Source organism: Xenopus tropicalis, chromosome 5 (genome assembly GCF_000004195.4).
Source record: "Xenopus tropicalis strain Nigerian chromosome 5, UCB_Xtro_10.0, whole genome shotgun sequence".
Classification (NCBI taxonomy): domain Eukaryota; kingdom Metazoa; phylum Chordata; class Amphibia; order Anura; family Pipidae; genus Xenopus; species Xenopus tropicalis.
The window spans coordinates 90727579-90754185 of NC_030681.2; the positions used below are offsets into that span (position 1 = coordinate 90727579).

The following is a 26607-nucleotide window of genomic DNA, read 5'->3' on the forward strand; positions in this document are numbered from 1 at the left end:
CAGAGAAATCCTTATCATCCTTGTTCAAGACTGGCATGCGAGAAATATTCTAGAACAGGTGCCAGAGGATACTTAGCATTTTAGCAAATGGCTTTGTTTTAAAATAGTTTTTAAAGGAGTTTCACAGAATATTGAATAAACTGTGTCTTAAAACACATTTAGCATAGCTTCACAATGCACTATATGCCAGTGGCATAACCATAGAAGAAGCAGACTATGCAGTCGCAGGGGGCCATGACTGAGGGATCTGCTTCCTCTATAGCCGCTCCCTAGCCCCTGGAAATTCACACTCCCACTGTGAACTACAGACTTGAGGGGGCAGAGAGAGGAGGTAGAAGGTAGATGGTTAGATCACTGTGCACCAGGCCCCTCCAAAGGTTTTTCTGTGGGGGTGGTCTCGGCACCACATCATTACGCCACTGCTATATGCTGCTAAATGCAATTCCCAGTTCTCATTTCTCCCCTTGCTTACTTCTGATATTGCTTATCCCCACACTTTGGGGCACATTTAATGTACGAATACTAAAAATTCATATTTTTTCCAAGTTTTAGAACTGTGCATATTTTCTGCGATTCTTTCATTAATTTGCGCAACTTTTTCGTACTTTGCGACAATTTATGGGTTAAAATTGTACAGTGGCTTGTTAGAATGGCCCAGTCAAAGTCCAGATCTAAATCCAATCGAGAATCTGTGGCAAGGTCTGAAAACTGCTGTTCACAAACGCTGTCCATCTAATCTGACTGAGCTGGAGCTGTTTTGCAAAGAAGAATGGGCAAGGATTTCAGTCTCTAGATGTGCAAAGCTGGTAGAGACATACCCTAAATGACTGGCAGCTGTAATTGCAGCAAAAGGTGGTTCTACAAAGTATTGACTCAGGGGGCTGAATAATTACGCACACCCCACTTTGCAGTTATTTATTTGTAAAAAATGTTTGGAATCATGTATGATTTTCGTTCCACTTCTCACGTGTACACCATTTTGTATTAGTCTTTCACGTGGAATTCCAATAAAATTGATTCATGTTTGTGGCTGTAATGTGACAAAATGTGGAAAGTTCAATGGGGCTGAATACTTTTGCAAGCCACTGTATTTGTCTCAACGAGTATGAAAGTTTTGGAATTCATTCAAGCATCAGTATCATGACTTTCCTTGGGCCAGGTTGGAGCTGCAGAGTGCCAATAATTACTATGGGAGGCTTCCAAAAACATGCACAGAAGGTTTTGCAACTTTCAGATCGTACCACGATATATTCGTACGACTACAATCCGAAATTTTCATACTTTTAGCACACATCAGATAATATCGGATTTAATCCGAATTTTTTGTATTGTGCTTTTTAATGTCCGAAATTCAGACTTTGATAAATGTGCCCCTTTGTGTCTCACCCTTCTTTTTGATTGCAAGCTCTTTTGAGCAGGGCCCCCTCACCTCCTGCATTGGTTACTTGCTGCTTTGTATGTAGTTCTGTTATTTATTGGACAGCTCTGAAGAATATGTTGGTGCTTCCTAAACACGTTAATAATAAATACTAATTTACACTTGCATCTTTGCATATGTACTGCATGTTCACATTATAGCTCTTTGCAAAATCATGATCTGACCTACTAGGTTTCTATTAATTAAAGCAAGGAGCACTGTTGACAATGTACTGAGAAGAATTGTTATTAGAAATCTGTATGCTTGGATTTGTTTTGTTTTTTTTCTCTTTAAGCATAATTACTAAGGGGTGAAACAGAAGCTTGCAAAGCCCACCAAAGTAAAATTCCACTGCTCTATGTTCTCTTGTATGGGTTTTTTATGGACATATTTATCAAAGGGGGAGAGTGAGAATTCTCCCTTTGATAAATATGCCTGTAAAAATCCCATACATGTGAACAGCGAGCAGAGAGATTCATCTTTAAGCTCAGACTGTAGCAAACTCTGGTTCACCTTTTGATAAATATACAACGTAGCCTCATATTAGAATTCCCCAATATTCCTATGTATTTTGCTCAATCAAGCATACCTAACCTTAGTTATATATTAAATGGCTAACACCACAGGCAGTGTGGGATCATTTCTTTGGTCCTTATTGCGCATTCTTCATTTTTTTTTTCAAACTTTGTTGGTTTGCCCTGCTGGCACCAGACCACTTGGAAATATATTTTTTTTTGTGACAGTAGTTAAACTGTAGTGTTCTTTTGTTTTATGGATCTACCCATGAACATGTCTAGAATGGAAATAGTGGCTACACTGGATAAAATCTGATGAACTGTTGTTGTCCAGTATACCGTGGTATGGAGTCAGATTGAGTTAAAATGATGATGATGTCATGTAAAGAAGTCTTCAGAGCCTTTGGGAAGGTAGAAGATCATAAAACTCCTGTGATGGGCTGCCAGTTGGATAGCCATGATTTACTTGATCCAATCAATTATCTTGTGCAGTTACTTTCCGAAACATCCAAATAAACATCAACTGCGTTATTGTTCTTGTAATTACCTCCCACTCACATAACGTCTTATTTCTGCTTCACTAGGAAAGAGAAAGATATAGTGGTGGCCAACACTTAACTTTGAAAGAAAAGAGAAAAAGAAAACATTAAGCACACAACTACATTTTAATTACTATGAATGTTCATTGTTATCAGACTGAATCTTCTGGATCTGGAACATTGTGGCACTATAATGGAATTAAAAGCGCTCTCATGGTGAATGAGGATAGCAGCAAAACAGGATTTTGCTTATAAACACAGTAAAACCTCAATTTGACATACCCTGGTTTTAAGTTTTCTCTCATTTTACACTGTTTTTTTTTTGTCTAAAGTATAATGCATGTCCCTGATTTCCTGGATTTTAAATATAAAATGGAGTTCATTTGTACAATATTAGTGGTCAATTGGAGTGGTTTGCAAAATTAGATTGATAAGTTTTATGGCCCCAAACCCTTTCAGATAGGAGATTAATCATATCAGATTACACATCAGAGAACCACTGCAAAAAAATAATATGAATGAATCTTATTTTTGTTTAGCTCAACAAAAATCAAATTTGTGATTAGCTCCTAATCCCTTTGCTTCTTATTGAAAGCACAGCTGGTTTATTAGGAAGTCCAAGCATGCTTACTAACAACAAAGTGTCAGTTACCCCAATCTGATACTCAGATCTCATTACAAAGGGAAAGTCTATGTGCCCATTAGCCCATTAAAGTTTAAAAATGGCCAAGTATTTGCCCCACCCAAAAATACATTCTTAACCAACCATAAAACACGCCCCTATAATTCACTTACAAATATAACTACTAAGTCACACAACCAGTGACAAGTCCCTCCTTTTTCAAATCCTTGTATTTGTTTTATCTCACCTCGCCAACCTCCATTCTGATAGTTCTATATCCTATTTGTGAAAAATAGTGTATCCAAAGAGGATCAATTTTTCTAGTGTATATAACATAGAAAGAAGGAAACCAAAATACACATGTTATTTGGTACAATTAATATGTTTATGAAAAACCATCTTATGTACCGGCTCTAATAAAGTGGTGCCCACCAATAACATGGTTGAATGGTTATGTGGTTATCTCATACATAGGTGTCGCCTTGTGATTGGGCATGCAAAACATACATTTCTTTAAAACTAATCACTATCTCATTCCAATCTCTTCCCTAATATTTTCTATATTTGCTTAAATGGCATTTTCCCTTTTCAGTACTGTACCAGTTTTTCATCTCTTTGCAGTTGGTAGACATTGTCAACAATGTCAGCCGACAATACTGGAAATTGTTATATTTATAAGATACAAAGTATGCGTAGTATAATGTGTAGTATAATGTTCTTCCAGGTTTGACTGTTTTTAATTCCAGCATGTGAAATAATCCTGTTCCTGATGGAAGGCCGGAGGTTTTCAGCCTTCACCACCACTCAGTCTAAGAGTATTTCTTCACAATGGTGAAGAGTGGAGATTTATAGGCTCATCCATTGAGCTACTTATAGATGGCTACACAAATTGCAAATCAAATGACTTTACCACTTGTTTAGTTTTGTGATCCCCCCCTCCCGTGTGAAATTGTAAAGCCTTTTGGTATCCAGCAAGTAGTTCACTTACATGTAGCTTGTGGGTTTAGCCCTAATTGCAACTGGCATATTCATCTCTCAAAGTTACTTCTACAAATCCAGTTTATACCCTTTTTCTTGCTTCATACTCTGACTTTCTTTATGTTTTGGGGTTGACCTGAGCTTAAAGGTACTCTTTTGGATATGTTTTTTTTTTTTTTAAATTTAGCAACTAGTTAGGTAAATAAACCATTCATGGCATGTAAAGAGTTAGTTGACATGAGGGTTGATTCACTAAAGTGTGATAACGTTTATCGCATGCTTTTTTTGCGTTAAAAAAAAACGCGCAATTCGCTAGAGTATTATTGCATGCGTTATCGCATATCGCGTGTGTTAATTAGCGTACAATCACATGTGTTAATTTTACTGTATTGCGTTAATTAGCACGCAGAAATAATACTAACCATGATTCACAAACACTTAGAAGAGCTAAATATCACATTAGTCTATGGGAAAATTAACACCTACTTGGGGCAGGCGGTAATTATAGAAAAGTACAGTTCATGAGCTTTTGGCAACACAATAAGGGCTTTGCAGTGTGATTTTTTCAAGTATGTGTTGGCCCTAGAGTGATGTAGCCTCCAGTTTGCAGGGAAATGGTAATTTTAACAAAAAGTAGTTTTACGAACATAATGTTGTGTATGGCTAATATGGCGTGCGCGTGAAAAGTAGCGTGCTGCGTTAATTAGCGTGCGTTGCGTCAAGTACCGCACGAAAATAGTCTTTGCAACTTAAATAACGTAAACAGCATCACATCTAAATTAACGCAAATATCCTTTTAGTGAATCGTGCGTTAAGACAGGCGAAAAATAAGATGCAATAAAATTTTTAGCGCATGCTATAAATAGCGCTCATTTTAACGCACCTTAGTGAATCAGACCTATTGTCTCTAATTGAATTCTAAGCAAAGCAACATTCTGCCATTAAGGTAATAGATTTATGAGCAATATTATAATAAAAAGAATAAAAGAAAATATAATTTTACTACAAATGTTTACATGAAAGATAATCCCTATCATGCTATCTGAAATCTCTGTAATATTAAAACAGTACTTTGTACTTGATGGTAACCAAGCTGCATTAAACCATATGATGACAAAACAATACTATTGGGTTTATTTCATGTTTAAATGATTTGTAGCACCAGCAGGTCTGGTGATCCAAATAATAGAAAGATCCCTTATCTGTAAAACTTTAGGTCCCAAGCATTCTGAATAATAGATCCTATACCTGTATGTACCTGTATAAAAGCTTTGGAAGTCCCTGGTTTGGGTCAGACAGTAAACTAGTATATGTGTGTGAACTGGGCCATTGGTTGAACAGCATTTATGTTTTGACTAATAAACAATTATCCCACAAAACTAGCATTAGGTCAGATCAGTTAGCAAGGTGGCAAATATACTCTGAGGATTAAATACAGTAGCTGGTAAAAAAATTAATAGAATATTCCTAAACGGAGCAATGGGGACCTCTCCCCACTGCTCCCTATCGGAGTTTAAATGTGTGAGCTTGCGCCGCAGGTGGGGGTGGATGTGGTGACGAATGGGGGCGGGCTCGGGTGCCCGGATAAGAAATCCGGCGCTGGACACATAATACTTCATACAGTCGATAATTATCTACTTTTTCTGTTTTATTTAAAGTCAATGGTATGTATGTATGCATGTATAACTTTATAAAGCACTACTAGGATTTGTGGAGCTGTACAATTTTACAGTATATAAAAATTGCACACAGGGAGGAAGAGCATTCTAATAAATAAATCCCTGCCCTGTAGACATTTCATTTTAAGAGGGTGGATAACATACAGGCATAAATAGCAGGGCAAAAGTACACAAAGGTTTGGCAATTCATTCAAACTACTTGGATATTCTGTTCAATTATCTTCCCTACATCTTTGTGGACAATTTTAAAAAAGTGTTATTATAATGCAAAAGGAAATATGAAAAAAAACAGGAATAGAGAAAGTGTTTACAGATGTATTTGTGTTTTTGGACAACTTATAAACCTTATTTAGGCTAAAATATAATATATAATAAGAGAAGTTAGATTTCTTATTTTCTGAATTGGCAACACTGGACAAAGGAGAGCTATTTTTACTTATATAATGTAAGTTCTCATGGAACTTAGTTGTGGGCAAAGTGCTAAACCAGGGACAGATTTACATGCATTTTAACTTCCATGGGTTCCTTGGAATTTCATGGGAGACAACTAGATACTATCCATTATTTCCTGAACTCTTTTATTCCCACATATCCAGTAAGTCTCCACTGCTCAGCAACTTCTATAAAGTCATTTATCAAAGATCAAAAATGGACCAAAAAAGCCCTTTCTCTAACATTCCTTAACCAGTTTAAAAGCCAATCCAGTATTGCCACTGACAACTGCTATGTATACAATCATATATATGGCATTCCCACATAAGGGCTGAATTCATAACAGTCAAAATATAACAATCTTCTCCCATTACTGCAATAATTTTCTAGGAAATGAATAGAAAAAGAAGAATTTTGCAGCAAAGGAAGAGAGGAGCAACAACAGACAGACCTTTGATCTGTGGGAAATTATTTTCCATAGATCCACATAACACTCTATTCCATTAGAAAAAACAAAGACTAAACTGAGGACAGAGATGAAATATGTAACAGGATAATTCAATTAAATAATAATGCAATATTAATTACTTCTGAGAAATATGAAATTATTTGAATGAAAAACAATGTCGTAACCCTCACATGGACATACATGGGAAAACCACAGTTCTTACAATGTTTTACACTAACCCAATTAACTAATCAGTTTTTCTAAACGATGCATCTGTATATGTAACTTATGGATCCCATTCATCTTTTCTCTATGTTATTATCCTGAACTGCAGCACAGTGGTGTTGTTTGTGGCACAGACAGTTCTGACAAAGTGTCATAATCTAAAAATAGTCTCTGATTCACTCCTTTAAGTAAGTGTTTGTTGTTCCTACCAACAAGTCCAGGTGTCATAACCTAATATAGACCCCCAATAATGAAGAAAATAAATAGAAACAAATGATTGCTGATTGGTATTTATGTACAACTGGATATGCCTATTTGCCCATTTTAGTTTAAATTATTTCTTACCTGGATACATTCAGCCCTATTTTTGTGCTTACTCAGTATGTAGCACAACTTCTGTGTATATAGAGTGGGTAGAAGGTCCCCTTGATTGATCCCTAGCTTGTGCATCATTCGCATGGGCAAGTTAGCCTGGAAGTTTCCTGCCCATGGCAGGTGTTCAAAGGTAGTGTTGCCACCTTTCTAAAAGAATTTTACTGGCCAGTCATGGGGCAGGCACGATATAACAGGGGCAAAGTAATGATGTAATGGGGTGGGGCGATGAAGTGTAGAAAGAAGGAGGGTGGATCATGGGTAGCCAGGGGCTAAACTTAGAGTATTACAAATTTACTGACCTCTACATTGGTAACTTTGAAATATAGGTCCAAGCCTTGGCAGGTGTTTTACTGACTAGATCATAAAATACCGTCCCAGTTGCAACCCTAAGTACAGAGCTCCCTTGTGCCTGACACAACTCTGCACCTTGTTTTAATGCGGAACAAGGTGCAATACACATCCCACAATGGTATAGGCTCGATGCATGGGGCATATGAAGCACAATTTTGCTCCTCTTCTGTACACGAGTTATTTTATTATTTTTCATCTGATAAAAAAGGGTGCAGCAGCCCACATATTATTTATATGTAAACTTCAGTGACTGATTTACTGAGGGGCAACAATACTCATTTTCATGCAAAACATTGTTTTCATGATAACAGACATGTTTTAGCCAATATATTTACTGCTGAAGAGAATAGTCTCAAGGCGTTTTATGTAATATAAGGCGCAAGCAACATTTATGTGTGTGTGGTAAATGATCCTAATAGGCAGATTTTTTTATCAAATTTATCTCATGATTGGCATGAATTTGTATTTGTATAGCTTAGCACTTATTGTACAGTACCAGTATACAGTTAATGAATCTAACATACCTACGGTACAAAGGAAGGGTGTGATAATATTTAATAAAACAAAAAGCACAGTAGAGACTGAAATTCAGAATTACATCCCAGATCTGTTGGGTGGTTTGCAGACAGCCTATTGTTATTTTGAATACATAAGTGTCATTCATGCATAAGTATTCTATACCCCCAACAAATCTCACTCTTGATTAGTAACAAAGCAGTTGTTTTGTTGCCTGGTATTGCAGGTCTGTAGCTGCATTATAATGATGCATCTCCCTGTTCAGATTTTCCTGGATCTATAAGGGCACCTCATCACATTCGAGCTAAGACTTCAGGTATATTTTTAAGCTGAGGATCATTGCAGTGGTGCCAGACATCAAAGATGTTAGCTAGTGGCCATATGGAAGATGCCACAAACTCTGTGGTTGCTGCCACAGTAGAGATATCTGTTAATGTGCATTATTGGGCACCGTTGCTACTCTTCTGTAATGGGCACAGCTAGTGGTATAGGTAGAAGAGTAGGTATGAAATAACTATACTGATTATTGGTGAAGATGTTCATGGTAATCTTTTCATGCACCTCAATTTTGTTGCCTTTATAATCTATTTATAATCCTAAAACATTTGGTGACGGCAGTATTTTGGTAACTAGTGACACCCAGGGTGCTGACATCCACAGCATTTAAAGGCCTCTTGGTTTTCTCCTTGCCTAGTAGAAATGTCCACAACCTGAATTTCTCCATTCATTAGTGCCAAGCTGCCTACCTTGAAGAAACATGTGTCCCCCTATGTCCTCAAACCTGTTTACTATTTTGTCATCCATTGTGATTGAAAACAAACTTACAGCAACCCTCTGGCATATGTCAGAATATACAGATTGCCAGTCTGGGCCTGGTCTGCGATCATTTTAGTGTAACTGGAACAATCTTTTTTTCAGTGTTTCAAGAGATTGCATTTTTTTTGATCCTTAGAATCCAATATCTTCCTGATTTAACATCTGTTTAGGGGCTAAAGTCTATTTCTAAGCATATTTTAATGATAGCTGGATGTGTACCAAGTCCAGTTTCGAAATCTAGACATGGCACCAGGATGCTTGCTATCTGTTTAATATCAGAGCACAGCACTATTATACTGTATAGATAAAGGTTTCAGTGTCTCCTTTATTAACATATTTAGTAATTTTATGTGCATGTTTGATGGATGTACATTAACATTTTTACAGATGTTCCATCCATTACTTGAATTAAAATCCAAAAGTTCATTATAGAAAATTCAGTTATGTTCTCAGCACACTATCTTGCAACATTAAATTGAATCAATATGTGATTGAGAATATTTGCCTTGTGACATCACTTGGGGGTTTTTTCCCAGCCTTTTCCAGTACCTTTTGCTTGTCCAAGACACGACTGAGAAACCAGTATTTTCCCAGACACATGAGTAATACCAAGTAATAAAGAGGATCAGAACACTTGAACACTTGATTATAGTTTATCCCTAAGTTATCCCTATTAAGTGAGACATGAAATGCTTTTTATTTGTTTTTGACACTAATAAAAAAGAACAGAAAACATGAAACAAATAGTTTCACTTTTTTTTAGTAACAAATATTTTTACATTTAAGACTACTCTTAGGTATCTATTGGCCTAATAGTATGTAGATTCCTAATGACTTTACAAGGGCAATGGGAGTTGACTTACAATAAAAGCTAGATGGCCATAATAGCAAGTTTCTAACAATGAAGGGTGAAGCATCAGACCCTCAATCTGCAATATAGCACAAATTTAGGATGATAATCTAGATTGTAATCTCTTGTAAACCGGGCCCTCTCTCTAGCCATAAAAACATGCAAGTTCAGATTTATCAGAAACCTGTTAACTTATCAATATGTTTGTATTAGTATGTTTTGAAGAGCACCAGGAGGTAACCAGCACAAAACTTACTGGCTACTGAGAAACAGTGTTAATTAATATGCCACTGTGCTTTGAATGGTGCTTTTGATTGTATAGGCTTTTCCCATATTTTGTTGGTTTGGAATAGTTTGTCCAATTGAATAGCAATACCCCCAAAGGTTCCAAATAAGTATGTATAGTTCTAATTCCTAAAATGATAGGAGCTAACTGGAACATGGTTGTGTGTTTGGGAGTAATAAGCATGGTTTGGGCAGATTTCTGATGGGAGGAGGTAAGTGAACCTTTGACTTGATCTGGTATACTGAGCATATAGATATTTAAGGTGTTGGAATCTTTTTGGAGTTCAAGAATAATAAGAATAATAAGAATAATATTTGACAGGTCAAATTATGGATGAGTTGTTGTAGCAACATTATTATGCATATGTTATCAACTGAAATATGAAATAAGATTTAGCTAGATTAAAGTGTTGACTTTTAAGCCTCAAAAAAGAATAACAGTAATGATGCTTAGATCAAATTTATTTTATTCAAAATTCATATGTTAAGCTTTTTAGAAAGTTTCCTTGTGCTTCTCTAACAGAAATATTAAATGGTGTATATTCTGAATGTTTTTCCCCTCATGCTTTGTTTTCACTATTTTTAAAGCAGAGGGTCAGATTCTTGGGCTGCACTTATCCGTCTGAGAATCTGCTCCGTGTTACTCCTTGTGGCACTAGCCTAAAAAGAGCCATTCAACAACAGCAGTAAAAAAAGCAATACCTTATATTTCAGAACTACACTTCTATAGAAAATAAAAAAACAACATCATCAACAAAAGTTGTAGTGATTTCCATGTGACCAGCAAGAGCTCACATGCACCCTGAGAGTAACAGCATTAGGGAAAGTTGGTAGTACAATTACAAGGGAATACAGGTATAGGACCCATTATCCAGAATGCTCGGGACCAAGGGTATTCCGGATAAGGGGTCTCTCCGTAATTTGGATCTCAATACCTTAAGTCTACTAAAAAATCAATAAAACATTAATTAAACCCAATAGGATTGTTTTGCCTCCAATAAGGATTATTAATATCTTAGTTGGGATCAATTACAAGGTACTGTTTTATTTCTACAGAGAAAAAGGAAATCAGTTTTAAAATTCTGAATTATTTGATTATAATGGAGTCTATGGGAGACGGGCTTTCCGTAATTCGGAGCTTTCTGGATAACGGGTTTCCGGATAAGGGGTCCGATACCTGTATAACAAGGTAAAGAGTGACAGGAGACATTGCTTTTTGACATCTGCTCTCATCCTTCACTAAATAAAAGATGGTAACAGAGAACAGTGGATAACCAAAGTATTAAAAAAGTTTCACATGAACACATATTAATAGTGTTAGGCATAGGACTTTCAAAAAATTAATGAAAAATGGCACACTACTTGTGCTATTTGAGGTTTGGAGGCAGCAAAATTAGGGGGTCTATTAGTCACTTTTCCACAATTCGAAAAAACAGCAGCAAAAAAGTCACTATCTGAATTCAAGTTTTCTGAAGTAAATTTTTCAAGATTTATCAATCACATCTATTTCCAATTCAACTGGAAAAATTTGGCAGCTAAAATCTGGGAGGTTTATTTTCAACATGCAAACTATTTTAAGAATTGAGTTTTTTTATGATTAAGTTGATTTTGTAAAAATGAATAAAGCAACAGCATTTTTGTCGTAAGCTTTTTTTAAGATTTCAAGATTTGATTTTTTTTTTTTGTTGGTTTCATTTCCATGTTTTTTCCGCAATTCTATCTTTTTAAACTTTATCTCGAACAAAAATAAATCTGCCCCTAAACATATCAGTGCTGTGTCACTACCATACAATATAGTTAAAAGGGCAAATAAATCTGTATCAATTTTTACAGTCAGTAGGTCCCTTTTTTCTGCTAAATCTTTTAGCATGCAGCCATACACCCTAGATAGTAATTACTATGATTACTATGCCTTTGAACAATAAAGGTGGCATGAGCAGATTTAAACCACCTATTCAAGTCCTTCAGACTGATCTGTGTATGAGGACCCCCAACTGGGCTACCTGACTGATATCTGGGTGAAACTGGGCAGGTATCAATCAGGCAGGTTTGATCATCAATTGGATTGAGAACTGCATTGGCTCATTGAAGTGGCCCTCCGTTGTTGTTATCCAATCGTTTGATTGACCGCTTAATTGTTTGGAAACCTTGCCAAACGAGTGAATCATACTGTGTATGGCTAGTTTAACATGACTAGTCCCATTCCTTGTTGCTAGTCAAGGGATTAAATTACATATTTAGCTATGAGCCATACCATCATCTAAAAAAAAAAAATTACCCTGAAAAACAGTTTGTAAAATTCGGTTCATTAGATTAGTGACTAAAAAAACATTATACCGCCTTACATTCTAACATGATATAACTACTCTTATCTATTCATATATGGGAATATAGTTTATTCTATTTCCACTCATGGGATTTAAGCTACCTATAAAGCATAAAATGAGACATTATCATTGACTCGTGTTTAAATCATTAGTCTGATGAGGTAAAGGAATACTATGATCAAATGATTTTGGTTTTTTTATCCACCCCAAAACGTCTCATATAAAAAATCATTAGATTGTTGGTCTTCTGCTACAATAATGACATTTCAGACTTCCAAATCATTTTTGGGCAATACTGAACTAGAATCACATGCCTGGAGGAAACAAACAAGGACAACTTGACTGTTGAAAAATACTTATGAAAACAAGAAATCACGTGTGAGACTGTGTATCTTATCAGATTTGATATTATAGCATGAAAGATCAGATTTTGTAGCATTTCATAAAATCTTAAAGGGGTACATGACAGTGGGACAGATAGGTCTCCTATGTAGTTCAGGCCTTGAGGGTAATGTCAGACAGAACTTTGTAGCACCTGGATGCTATTGCCACTTGTGCAGGTGCCAAAACACCCTAAAACATGGAAAAGGAAGCATGTTTGCTCAACTATGCAGTCTTACTGGTTTCAACATGGCAATACTTATGCTTATCAATGCTAAGATATTTTCAGTTTGCCCACAAGAGAGACAATTACAGTAGCAAAACACCCCATCTTACATTGTTCTCTAGAACTGTCATTGTTTCTAGGTGAAAACATATGTTATTTTGCTAACATCCTATTATTCTGTGAGAATAAACCCTTCTACTCCAGAGCGAGGAAATGCCTTTTCTTATCTGTTACTTTATATAGAGTCTTTTTTATGCACCTTTTATCACCCCCTTTTAGGGAGCTGCATAAGGGGCTGGCACATTCAAAGTTAAGTGTATTAATACCTCTAATGTCACAACACTGGGAAGAATATGGGGGCAAATACAGAATTGAAACTACTTGGGAATCGGCTACGTAGACAGAGACCTGTGACTTTTAGCAAAGAAACAGACTTATACAAATAATCCATGTTTTTGTGGTGTCCCAGTGTTTACCCCTGTTGGGAAATCAGACCTTAGAATAACATGTACCAAGCATTAAAGGAACAACACTTCAGACCCAGTCGCAGAACACTTTGTCAGTTTTGACATCCTGCTACTTTTTTTTTACAGAAAGCAAAACAAACCAGGCCAAATTTCTTTCATGTGCACGTTCAAAGAAATAAAAGAATTTTTGGGCTCCGCTAACAGTGTAACAGAACAGAACTGCTTTTTGGCAATTGCCCCAGGGCTGTTTGTTGTCAGCACTGATAGGTTAGAGGTGAGAAATCCAATGTTATCTCTCAGCTATAACTGTCAGCAACAAGTATAAAACAAGCAGCAGCTGCACTCTACCATTAACATGAGACTGTAGCCAGCAAAGTCCAAAATAGCTTTTGAAGTCAGCCTGTGTTTTTGTTTAAATGGGCTTTAAAGGGAAACATACCCTATTTATAAGTATCCTTTATCATTTTCCCTGAAATAAAGCATGAGAGTATAGCATATTGTGTACAAAACATTAGCTCCTCCAGTGGTCATACAGTACAATGTAGCTTTTGCAGAACAATGTTTTGTCTAGTTAAGGTAAAATATATAAAAGATAAAAGCATTTTAATAAGCAACAGCAATTATATTTTCCCTTGAAGATTTCATCATTTTGTTAAAGGAAATGAGCTGGCCAATACAGAATGTTATCCTGCGTGCTTTAAGATACATGGTTCTCATATTATGAGAAGTAACCTCCTATATTTCCAGGCATTTTAATTAGTGCATTTCTCTCTTCTGAGAAGAATGAGCAGATCAAAGGTCTGGTATGAAATAAATGCAACTGGGAAGTGCCATGAGTAACCTTCAGTCAGTGGTTGTCATTTAAAAAAACTCACCATTGGGTATGACAAATGCATGATGGGGCAACAAATTGCATTTTCCACTGCAGTAAATTAGAAGTGACCTCAAGCAACTTGTGGCATTTTAAAGGGCAACTAAACATGGACAGCTTACATTGTTCTTAGGTCATACGGCTCCTTTGCTGCTTCCCATGGCCTGCCATCAACTCAATGGCATGCTACCTTATGACTGGTTGCTATAGGAGACATATATATTTCACTACAGGTGTCACCTAAGTTACCTTTCTACTAAGCCTTCTGGCCTCTTTATCTAAGCACGCAATGTAGACTGTATGCGCTAAAAATAAGCATAGAACCCTGCACCTCTTAACAGATCAGTACACATACACAAGGCCTTTAAAGGCTTTGAGAACGAGGGCTGTACTGAATTAACAGGAAATGCCAGATGACAGTAATTGATAAGAATTAAAGTTGGTCAATAACCCAATAAACTGATCTGAACATGGTTTAGTCCTTCTACATTGGCTTATTTTACTGTCTTTGTGCATATGAACATGATTATACCATTTGTTGTTTTTAATTTTAGAGTTCTATACATTGTTGACCAAGTCAGCTACTTATGTGCCTGTGTTATGGATCCAAATCAAAGGGCTACATTACTTAAATGTGTTTAGGGCTATTCAAATATTGCTAATATCGCTATCATACCATTGATGTGCTCCATTGCTCCTGGTCAAGTGCACCCTATATGATGTGATCATTAACATGAAGGCAAAATGACTGACTACATGGGTTAAAATTAAGTGTGATCTTTTGTATGGTAAGCTTAAAACATTGGCACTGTGATGCCTAAGAGAAGCTTTGTTCAAAAGTTATTTCGTCATAAATCAAAGGAAGCATTTACCAAGAAAGGTCACTGGTTTATAAGGTTACCTTTCAGAGCAATCATAGCTGCTCTTAGTTGTATAAACAAACAGAACAATTCAGATAATGTATGGCAGTATGATTGACATTTATAGGAAGTGATTTGAAGTATTTTTCTAGTGTTTAGTGTCTAGTGTTTCTAGATATGTCTCTATAGCCTTCATTTATGTGCCTCCTTTCTGTGTAGAGGTTCTGCTTTTGGAAGGCTTACTTATTAGGAGCAGACACAGTAAAGTGGGATCTTCCACCATACTAGTCAAACCTTGTTTCCTATAATCATGGAATCACAGCAAGCAGACAGGTGTCTTTTTGTTAAGACAAGCTTTGCATCATCCTGTAGATTGTAAGCTCTTGCAAGCAGGGCCCTCTGATCCTAATGTTACTCTGTATACCCTTATTTGTTAAACTTTTATGATCCCTGTTTGTTTAAATTTATTGTGAAGTGCTATGTAATTTGCTGCCGCTATATAAATAAATGATGGTGATGATGATCATCCCAAAATCTTGTGTATATGCCAGAATGTGGGACCTGATGACCATGCACAGGATACACAATTATAGATGGTGAGAAGGGAGGAATGCAGTGACATCTAGGAAGCACTGAATGGAAAGTGAAAGTGCCTGCCCCACCCTGTGTCTAATCAGGGATTCATGTTTAGGTTTAAAAAAACATTTATTATACAGCTCATATCTGGGTGACAGGTCCCCTTTAATTTGATTGTCACTTTGAACTACACTGAATTTAGCAATGGGTTGGCATAGAGCTATAAGGTGGCACAGAAATGGGCAACGATTTTCAACATCTCTCACTCTTGTTAAAAAATGGTGATGTTTGCAAAGTTCATTTTCTTAACATTTCTGGACCTCACATAAGAAGCTGTGCTGATATAGATAATTACAGACATGTTAGTGCCATATATATATATATATATATATATATATATATACTGTATATATCTGTATAACAATGAGCTGCTGCAGCTTCATATTTGTCTCTTATCCATGAAACAGTCTATGACCTAATGGCATCTTTGGAATGGGTATTAGACTTTCATAAATAGAATCTTCATTCAGCAAATGCAACTCAAGTCTAAAGCCTGAAATTTCAAAGAATTGTATAGAGTCCTATGAAAGAATATGCCTGGTATTTTGTATTGTTTGCCTAAGCTTCTTACATTATTATTATATTATTACAGTATTGTGTTTTGTTGTGGTAAAACAGATACATTGCTTTTTATAAATAATGTAATGATGTAAAAGGCAGCTTCATGTGAGTGCATTACCAGGATCTCCAGTCTGTCAAATCTCGTGCTTACAGACTGAATGCTGAAATGGTTCCCTTTTTAAATTAAATAGCACCCTGATGCTATTGTTTGAATCATTGCATGTCGACCACAATAAATCATCTACCCAGCGCTGCAGTCTTCAAATCCCCTATACCACCAACATATTTGCAAATGTATTTATTCTTTAGGAGAATAAATAAATTTGAATGTTCTTTATCATGAATAAGTTATGTCACCATGGATCTAACTAGCCATGCAGGACGTGGATTCAATATGTGACCGGTTTTAAAGGGGTGAGATGGCAACCCTAGTGAAGGAAAGAAAACTGTGTTTTAAGAAAAGGTTCTCATGTGTTAGGAGAGACATGGTGCTTCACTGGATGTGAAAGGAAGAGACATGAGGCTAAATATCGCATTAGTCTATGTTAAAATTACCACCAACTTGAGGCAGGCGGTAATTATAGAAAAGTACAGTTCATGAGCTTTTGGCAACACAATAAGGACTTTGCAGTGTGATTTATTCAAGTCTGTGTTGGCCCTAGAGTGATGCAGCCGCCAGTTTGCAGGGAAATGGGCATTTTCAGAAAAAGTAGTTTTAGGTTAATAGTAGTAGTAGTGTTTGGCTAATATGGCGTGTGCGCGATAAGTAGCGCATGTACGTTAATTAGCGTGTGTAACAAGTAGCGCGCTGCGTTAATTAGCGCGTGTTGCGTCAAATACCGCACGAAAATAGTCTTTGTGACTTAAATAACGCAAACAGCATCGCGTCTAAATTAACGCAAATATCCTTTTACTGAATCCAGCGTTAAGACACGAAAAATAAGACGCAATAAAAATTTTAACGCATGCTATAAATATCGCTCATTTTATCGCACTTTAGTGAATCAACCCTATAGCTTCTTGTGTTGCTGGAATGGAACCGTAGGTTGGTTCTGCTGAAGTCACAACAGTAGGTCCAATGTTTTCAATGAGGGCTGAAGAGTGTGGACCACAGTGTGAAGGTACCGTGAAGAGAGAGGTGACTGTCTGGGATTGTTTCCTGTGACGTTTAGACCCAATTAAATAGTAAGGTACAAAGGCCCTAAGGTAGTTTTCAGACGTGCAGGATTTATTTTTTTGTGTTGTCATCAGTATGGCTTATCAAAAGAATGTGGCAATTTTGGTGTCCCTGTCTATTCTTTGCTCCAAAATGCCTCATCTACCATAGCATACCATGTAAACACACTGGTAATATTGTATCACTAAATGGGTTGAAGGTACCTTTACCTTCATGATGTATTTTCTTATTGAAATAGCTTGAACTGAATGTATTTTTTATTCCTTTTTTTATGCATCATTTTTTGTAGGCATTACTAGCTTAGCTTTCAGATTTTGCCCTTCCAATGGTGTAATTGCTTTATGTCATGTTATCCACAAGTTTTATTTGCTCTTTTGCTCTCCTGCATAATACCCTCATGCATGGCCCTGGGTAGTGGGCTAATATTGTGAAAGTACTAAAGTAAAGAATAATGGAAGTGTGACTGACCTGGCCAATTCTGCTTTAAATGTACAAAAAAGGGAATTAATCATTGTCATTATTTGCAAGTGTACTTGGAAAGAAAAAAAGCTTTTATTCCAGTAAAATGAATCTCATTAGAATCTCATTAGTCATTAGAGGGAGTACAAAAAAGCAGGAACTCCATGATAATTTCCCTTTACATAAAGTGACAACTAAAATACAAGAACTGAAATCACCAACATACTCTCTTGTTGATTTCCTGTGTTCTTGGGTGCTAAAGTACCTAATAGCATATATTAATCATTTATCATAGAATTCTCAACAGAATCTGATTTTACTGCTTGTAACTATACAAACTTGAACAAAACAGAATTACCATTGTGTTCCAGGAAGTGAATTTCCACTTTCATTGCAGGTTCAAAACAAAATTCCCAGATGTAAAGTTAGATGATGTCATGTGCCCGGATGCAGTTCCCTTGTATATGGCCATGCTTGTGCTACACAATGCTACCTTGGTTACGATGTAAATATTGTCAAAATATGTGTGATCAGTTTTTATTTTTGATCCCTTTCCAAGTTAATATGTTTTCACTCACGCTAATAAAATTCACATAAAATGCCACATTAATTGCTTAAGTTAAATGAAACAGAAACTTTGTCTAAATACAACATGCTCTATCGTGCATGAAAGAGGATTTTATTTTAATATGCACCCACCTTTATTATATGTTTCAAGCTGTAAAGGAGAACTAAAGCTTAAAAAGGAATTAAGCTAGAAATGCTACACTTGAGGGGTCATTTACAAAGTCTTTAAACAGAAGTGCAAAGCCACTAAGGGGTACAAAATCAGACCCCTTAGGGCTAATTCAGGGAGTACTTCTGTATGGGGTCTGGCTGCACTCTTCATCTAGAACTGTGTAAGAACTCTGGCTTGAGGTGCAAAGCTCAGCACTGGCAGACATAGGCCAGCCTTGTTCTTACCTTCTGCCATAGGTCAGATGCCAAGTACAGGGCCCAGTTGCTCCATCACTGCTCTGTAACTTGTGCATCAAAATGACTTGCAGGTTATGGGGTGTGTCACTTTTAGTATGTTATAGATTTACCTATTCCTAGCAACTTTTGAATTGATCTTAATTATTTATTTAGTTTTATTGTTTTAGTTTTTGAATTATTTGCCTTTTTCCAACTCTTTACTGCTTTTAAATGGGGGTCACTGACCCCGGGCAGCCAAGAACTATTGCTCTGTGAGGCTACAGTTTTATTGTTATTGTTGCTTTTTATAACTTACTTTTCTGTTCAGGCCGTCTCCAATACACATACCAGCCTCTCATCCAAATCACTACCTGGTTGGTAAGGTAACTTGGACCCTAGAAACCAAATAACTGCTGAATTTCCAAACTGGAGAGCTCCTGAACTTAAAGTGAAACAACAAATAATAAAAAAAATTAAGAACAATTGCAAATTGTCTCAGAATATTACTCTCTATATTATACTTAAGGTTAACTCAAAGGTGAACAACCCCTTTAAGAGAAGCCTAGAGCACACTGTGCATGTGCAGCACCACTGAACTTCAAAATAAAGTCCAACATGATTAAATACAACTGGATATATAGAACTCAGTGTAACAAGAAGTCCTGCACATAATATAGTTGACTTGAAAATTTTTCCAGTGGAGTGTAACATTACTGGGACATTGTCAGACATTACAATGCCCAGACATTACACAGCACAACTAAAGAATTCAGAGAATGTTTATTGAGACATCTGTAAGAACAAAATTAACCTTTCCATGAAAATATTTTTGTATAACATGTGTAACAAATGGAAATAACTGCCAAAGATGTAAAGAATTGCATTGGACAGCTGATGGCGGAGGTGTTGATTCTGCATCATGTGACAGGGCTATCAAGTGAATCTACCAGCTCACCAACTGTGACCTAACCTTGTTAGCTATCCCTCCTAGACTAAGGGGCTGATTTACTTACCCACGAACGGGTCGAAATGAGTCCGATTGCGTTTTTTTCGTAATGATCGGTATTTTGCGATTTTTTCGTATGTTTTGCGATTTTTTCGGATTCTTTACGAATTTTTCGTTACCAATACGATTTTTGCGTAAAAACGCGAGTTTTTCGTATCCATTACGAAAGTTGCGTAAAAAGTTGCGCATTTTTCGTAGCGTTAAAACTTACGCGAAAAGTTGCGCATTTTTCGTAGCGTTAAAACTTACGCGAAAAGTTGCGCATTTTTCGCGTAAGTTTTAACGCTACGAAAAATGCGCAACTTTTTACGCAACTTTCGTAATGGATACGAAAAACTCGCGTTTTTACGCAAAAATCGTATTGGTAACGAAAAATTCGTAAAGAATCCGAAAAAATCGCAAAACATACGAAAAAGTCGCAAAATGTTCGTTTTCAAGTCGGAACTTTTCCAATTCGGGTCGGATTCGTGGGTTAGTAAATCAGCCCCTAATAGTACTGCTCATTTGTAATACAAAAGTCATTCAAATAACACAGAGGAAAAGTGATGCATTTAATGAAGCTGTCATTACGGTACACAGGGATACATTTATCAAAGAGTGACAACCCTGTGAAAAGATAATATAAGGGTTATTTTTCAATCCCAAGGGAGCAAGTGCAACAGCGCTAAGGTGCTTAGTACACACTTACTGAGCATTTTAGCCCTGCGGATTGCTGCTTTCTGCAATGAGTGTTGCATCAAAAATCCAGTGCTCAGTGCAAGGGGGGTGCAGCAAAAGGACAGAATCCTGATTCAGGCTACACAACCTGACACTCCTTAACTTGCAGGTCTGAACCCACTACCTGCCCCCCTAAGGATGAGGGAGGGGCAGATAGTGGGTTGGGGTGGGGGACACTTACATGCTTCCCCTGCCCTCCTCTCTTGGATAACATAGGCAGTGTGCTATCCGATGGGACAGTTGCAAGTCACTGCAGTTCTTACACAATGCAGGATACAGTTTGCCAAGAAAAAAAAAAAAGGCAAATTGCATCTTTATTGCACTTTGTGCATTACATTGTAAATGACCTCTTTTATGACTATTGAGTTAACTTTTAGAGGGGAATGTAATAAAAGTCAGTTATGGTAAAATGTCGCCATGCAAAAATTTACACCTTCTGTGCGAACAAATTTGCCTTTGCCTGAATTTTATATGGGCTTTGCAAACACGGAAACTGTTTAGCAACCACTTCCGACAGTGGAAGAAAGTTTGTGAATTTTATTGTTCTTCTTCTCAATGAGAAAGTTGTTAAGTTTCTTCCAAAAGTTTATGCCACCTTCAAGCATGCCTTAAAAAGTTTGCAATGCGCAATTAAAATTCGCAATGTATTAACATTCTAATGTACAATTACATTTCTAATTACATTTAGAAATGCAAATTTTTATTCCTATTTGTGCCCATTTTTTTTTTCTTTTATTACATTCTCCCATTTGTATGTTATAGAATGGCCAATTCTTAGCAACTTTTCAATAGGTCTTTTTTAAAAAAAAGTTTTCACATTATTTGCTCTCATCTTCTGACTTTTTTCAGCTATCAAAAGGAGGTTACTGACCCCAGCAGCCAAAATATTATTGTTCTGTAGCGCTACAATTTTATTGTTATTGCTTCTTTTATTTCCTTATAGAAGGCCATCTCCTATTCATATTGCAACATCTCGTTCAAACCACTGCCTGGTTGCTAGGGTAATTTTGACCCAGCAATAAGATTCCCTCTTTGTCTGTATTTTTCCTAATAAAGGTCCTGTAATGGTAGCCCTACAGTCCCAATCTATACTGTATATTCCTGTCTTTATCAGGCAATCCCTGAAAAGCTATAAAAAGGAAAAAGTTACCACTAATGATAAAGAAATATAGGCAATACAATTTAAACACTGTGTGTGACACTTAAAAACACAAATTATGTATTTTAATAATCATACTGCAAAATATTCTTTCATTATAAAATATAATGCATCAGTAATCTGATAGAACAGTGAATGTGTTGTTATGATTGAAGTATTGAAGGAAACAAGTCAAAAGGAAATGACTGCATAGTGCCTGCTTAGGCCATTGTTGTTGTCCTGGAACACTGGAGTTAGAATTCATAATGTAACCAGCTCAGACCTGAAACTTTCAGCTGAGTTATGAACTAGTATTGAGGAAACACAACAGAGCACAAGAAGGCCCTGGGGATCAGTTTCGCATTATGCAAGCATTGTTTGTCAGTATACTTGCTGTGTAGAAAGCTGGCCAAATGTGCCAATCATTTCTTAAAGCAATTTGATCATTTCTTATGTTTATTGGCCAATGGATATGTCCCATCAGTGAACTGTCTTCTTAAATGAAACTGTTAAACTGTTGGAGTAAAATAGGAATACAAGTCAACAGATGACCAATAGATGTTTCAGAGCATAGAGACATGTGGCCGGCCCCTTTGAATAAAGTGCTGCATGTGTTAGAAGCAAAAGTTAGTGAACGTCAAGAGGCTCTTGATGCTACTTCAGGCACTGATCTGGCGCTCGGTGCACAGAGAAGCATTTCTCAGGGAGAAAGTGCTTGGAAAGTGAGCACTAAGGGGCATGCTCTTGCACCCTTTAGTGTTCTAGCACTTGCACTGCAAGGGAATATGAAATTACCCCATATTTATATATTTCTTATAAACCCCCTTTGGGAAAGTGAAAGAAGTTGTTTAACTTTGTTTTTGTTTGATTAGATTTCCTATCCTTTAATTTCATGTAGTGCACAGCCAAGCACAGTGTGCATTTTCATTGATTGCTTCCAATATATAAGCACTAATGTTTGCCCAGGTGCAGAATCCCATAGCAACCAATAATATGTTTGCTGACCAATAAAAAATTCCTGCTATAGGTGACTAGATATGTAGAACCGCTCACCTTTTAGTAGAAGAACCCTAAAATGCCCATAGCAGTAACATAACACAACCACAGGGTCTGTTGCTACAGTGGTCCATAGTCCATAGTTAATTTCTCTAATTATCTTATTGTAAATAGATTTTGGTTTGTAAATGAGTGCTGAAAAAGGGAGGCTGGCTAAGTATTCTGTAATGGCATAATGTTATATTTCTTAACCGTACTTTAGTTTTCTACATTATATTTACATATACCATCTCCTTCCTCATCTGTACATCATTAACATTACCAGTAACCTTTACCATTGCACACAGTTTCACTAAATTATATCCTGTTCTCTCATACAACCCCCAGCTTATTTCTCTTGCTTATTGCTCTTTACTTGGACTTCTGCTTTTTATCTACTTTACTAAAGCAATGTATAAAACTTCTAGTAAGATTAGAACATCAATATTTATGTTCATGTGGGAAAACTTTTAAATACATGTTTTTATGCTAGCAACTAAATCTTGCAGAAAATGGAGAAAGTGCAATATTGCAGAAGGAATGCCAGCAGGGCTTTATTTAAGTCCAGTGCGGCCTTACACACCAGACCTCAGCCCACCCCCTCAGTCCTCAATCAGCAAATGTGAAGTAGGACCTACTGTACTGTGCAAGCGCTGATCATGGATATTCAGAATATATTTATGCCTATTTCAATTTACTGTATATGTAGGGATGCCATTTTCCTGGTTTTAAACCTGGACAGTCCAGTTTTCAGATGGACTGCATGGTTTAAATCTGGTTTCAGAGGTCTGAAAACTAGGCAGGACCATGCCCGGATTTGTGGAGAAGCCACAAAGGCCCGGGCCTAGGGCGGCACAAATTTGGAGGCGGCATGCCACCCCGCCGGACCAAAATTTCGCACATGTATCCTCTCTTTATGCATGCGCGCGTGTACCCGCTGTTTACGCATGTGCACTCACACGCACAGGGGGGGTGGCCTCGGGGCGCCCAGACTGGAAATTGGGCCCTGGGCAGGACTGTTCCCTTATTGATGTGAAATCACAGACTGCCACATCACAGCATACCCCTAAATCATGGCCACTTCCCCAAAACATCATTGACATGCCCCTATATGTATCTGTACCACTCCCTGATATCACCTATACTTCCCCCATCTGGACCTCACAGAAGTAAAAGGTAGCAACCCTACATATAGACACCTAAGGGCTACCAACCTAAAGCTGCCCCCTAGCCCTCCAGTGCCTATAAGGTAAATACAGCCCTGGACAACAGATTCCTCTATCATGTCATACTTTTATACGCTAAAACGTTTCTTACAATATTTGGCTACCTAAGCATAGCTGACCCCAGCAGACATACTGTGGGAAACCACTTTATTAAAGGGTCAATGCTTTGTGTAGAGGGATTATAGTTTATGAAGCTGCTTTTTATCTGTAATAGTAGAAATGGTTACATATCTGAAAAGGTCAAACAAAGTGCAGGGTTTAATGATTTCTAAATATAAAGTAATGATCCCAACAGTCGGTTTCCATCTGTTGTGGGCTGGATTTAATAGTATCCAGTAGTAAAGGCATTTCCGTTCCCCAGATCATTAAGGTGTAATCAAACCTGCAGAAAATACAATTTGGCTCTGTGACTTCCAGCATAACCTTCTGCTGCTGACACTCATTAAAAAGAACTGGCTGCTTCATGCATACTTGTCCTATTCAATTATATATATAATCAAATTGATTTTAGGGTATGGATTCATGTATTGCAATAAATCTAATCCAAATAAGTAATAATAAGAATCTCATTTAACCCAAATCATGGAATCTGGATGAGGTAATACAGTTGAGGTTATAGATTATATAATGCAAGAAAATCTTTGCATAACTTCGGCAAGGAGAGCAGCTATAGAGGAAGCAGACATCATTGTTAGGGCCCCCTGTCCCCCCAGGCCCTCCCCTAGCCACGGGGGCTGCTTCCTCTATAGTTATGCCACTGCTTCCCATGATTAATTTACTAATTATAAGTACCATATTTATATCAAGAAATGTATGTAGCCTTGAACTACACAATATTAAGGATATAATTATAGATTTAATAGGGCTGAGACTAAAAAACTAATGGTATGTGTATGTCATGGTTTGTAGGATGATTTTGGCCTTCCATGATCATATACTGGGGATCATGGCATTTGACCTTGGCAGCTCAGCAAACCACCACACATCCAAACCATCTACAAATCAGCACCTTATGCCAAGAGGGTGTTTATATCATTTTCTTAATGGCACATGTAATTCATGGGTAGATTTGATTTGTTAGGTTTAGATTGGTTTAGACTAGTATATGTGCTATGTCCCGATAATGAGTAAAAAGAAATCATTTTGGATTGATCTAAATATAATTAAAGAAGTCACTCTTATCATGTGATCCCAGCCCAGTCTTGTTGGTTGAAGAGCTTTATCATCGTGTTTGGAGAACAGTCTCATTTAGCTGAGGGATCTCTTAATCATCTGTATGGCCCATCATTGCAAGCCTAAGGGGGAAGACACACGGAGCTACTAGTAGCAGCTACTTTTTTCATGGCTACTAAACACCATAAAATACCCTGCCATAGACAATACTGAGAACTGCCTCTGCTAAAACACATGTTGAGACTGTTATCAGTAAATGATCAGCATTGTCTATTTTAGTAGCAACTACAAGTAGCTGCTACTAGTAGCTCCATGTGTCTTCACCCTAAAAAATCACAGATCAGAGTAAGACAAGATGTTTTTCTGTCTAAGTTGTAGAGCAGGGAATCACACAAAATAGCTCATGCTCTCATTTTCCTCAGTATTCTTATTCATTCCCCAAACATTCAATTATTTGTTACCCATTATCAGTCTTATTCAGTTCTTTTGTTTAATATAATAGCTTTCATTAAAAAATGTGTAGTTTCTTATAGTATTTTTCTCAACTGAAGTAAACTGATGAGTAAATACTGACTGCAGAAAGCTGCACAGATTGAGCAGAGCAGAATATATATCTATACATCCAGAGACAAAGGCGGAATTGTATGCACAGTGAGGTCACTGCAGTGGGTTGGTTAACTGGTAATCCATTAAACTTGCAAATCGATTCCCTGATTATAGCAGCAGGCAGGTCTCCCCAGCACAAAACACTTTATCATGGCAAAATGAATATGCAAAAGGGCCTTTGTATTACAGATACCCACACCCTATTATAATTGACATTTTGCCAAACAACAAAGCTGTAAACTAGTAAATTGATTCACTTTGACAGCATTGCTTTCCTGAGTTACTGAGGATTCCTTTACTCATTCCCAATACCCGTGCATGTAATGCCAGGAGAATAAAAGTACTACTGTTATGGAGAAGAGGGTGTTACAATTGGAAGGAGTGGCTTTAGTACCCCCCGGCAATAGTGCAGAGAAAGAGAAAGCATAGTTTGGTGTGAAGGATTACTGAAGGTGAATAAGCTCGGCCGAGGGTGAGATACACAGACATCACAAACAGGTAAGCAGCTACAAGGCCTAATGGAAATAGCTACATTTTCTTTAAGAATTTTGTGTGTCAAGATATTATCTAGGTTATGACACAGCAATAAAAGGACATGGATTTCACAATGCAAAGAAGTAAAAGGAGAGGAATGTGCTTTTGGTGCAAAAGAAATATAAACATAGGGGTCTCAAATACTTTAATGCTTTGGGTAATACAGTTATGCTAAACACATATACACATTTGCCAAGCACTGTGG

General features: G+C 37.0%; 1 protein-coding gene across 6 annotated transcripts in view; it reads left to right on the forward strand.

Annotated features, from left to right (window-relative positions):
• Positions 1 to 26607, forward strand: part of filip1 (filamin A interacting protein 1) — a 95836-nt gene that overhangs the window by 14733 nt on the left and 54496 nt on the right. The window contains exon 1 of one of the 6 annotated variants that reach the window (XM_012963501.3): positions 26283 to 26366. The exons of the other annotated variants lie outside the window; for them this stretch is intronic. The gene's annotated coding sequence lies outside the window, so the exon portion shown is untranslated. Of the gene's footprint in view, positions 1 to 26282; positions 26367 to 26607 lie in introns of those variants that run through there. 6 annotated transcript variants of the gene reach the window in all.